The following is a 1,409-nucleotide window of genomic DNA, read 5'->3' as shown; positions in this document are numbered from 1 at the left end:
TATATATATATATATATATTATTTTTATGTTTTTATAGACCTAATACTTAAATATTAATAATTATTTGAACAATATTTTATCTTTTAATGCCAAATTAAAAATAGTATTGATATTGATTTTTTAAAATAAAATAGGTATTTTCATGCATATTTTTTATTGTAATTATGACGCTTAATTTGACCAGTCAAAATCATTAAATCCTCATATGCGAATAATATAGGGAAAATTACATACATAGCCCTCAATTCTTATAGATTTGCCAATCTCACACCTAGAATTTCATATTTATGCACATAACGCTTTACCTATGGATGAAAAGAAAGATTAGACTATTAAAAGGTAATAATAAGTGTTAAAAACAAATGAGACAAAGATCGGACTTGCTCGTTTATGAGATAGTTTTGAATAATTTGGTTAACAAATATTCTGAGCTGTAAAAGGCTATTAGTAGGGCTGTAAACGAGCCGAGCCTGAGCTCAGAGTCGGCTTGCGTTCGACTCATGTTTGAAATCGACTCATGTTTGAAATGGTTCGTGAAGAATGTGTTCGTGTTCGGCTCGAATAATATTTTCCGGCTTGAGTTTGGAGGAATCAGAAGAGGAAAATGTCTCAGAAGAGGAAGAGGAAGAGCACAACCTAAGCTCTCGCCGTCGAAACCCTTTCTCGCTGCTGAAACCCTTTCACGATTTTGAGTGGAGAAGGAGATGACTCGTAAGAGGAGGAGAGCAGCAAACACAAATGACAAACCCTAAGCTCTCGTGGCCGAACACTTTTAGCGATTTTGAGAGGAACGAGAAGAGTCGGAACTCGAAAGAGGGAGAGGCTTATATATTATATTATATTAATTATATAACTTATATTATATAAATATATAATATTTATATAAGTAATATTTATTAATATTTTCTTATATGTTATAGTTTATAGGATATAATTTTTTAAAATTTGATTTTTTTTTATTTTAAAAAGTTTTAATTAATTACAATTTATAAAATTTAATTTTAAGAATATGTATTATATATGTGTGTGTGTGTTTATTTATTTATTTCTTTTCGAGACAATTCGAGCCGAACACCAGCGAACAAATGTTTGTTCGTGTTCGGCTCGTTAAGCTTAACGAACGAGCTGAACACGAGCTGAACATGAGTTGTCCTCAAATAAAGAGCCAAATTGACAGCCCTAGCTATGAGAATACTAAATAATTGCAAAAAAATATTTCAATATGAGTATATAAAAATTTTAAAAAAAAGTTTTACATGCATAACCCTTAATTGCTATATATTTACATATCTTGTCACATTATTTATTCATGAAAAGATGTATTATTTCAGTTTTTAAATGTAAAAATAGTGATATTTTTTTGTGACATGAAAGATTTGGGTGATATAAATATATATAAAAAAAATAG

The sequence above is a fragment of the Phalaenopsis equestris genome, unplaced genomic scaffold (genome assembly GCF_001263595.1).
Source record: "Phalaenopsis equestris unplaced genomic scaffold, ASM126359v1 Scaffold000002, whole genome shotgun sequence".
Classification (NCBI taxonomy): Eukaryota; Viridiplantae; Streptophyta; class Magnoliopsida; order Asparagales; family Orchidaceae; genus Phalaenopsis; species Phalaenopsis equestris.
This window is presented reverse-complemented; position numbering follows the sequence as displayed.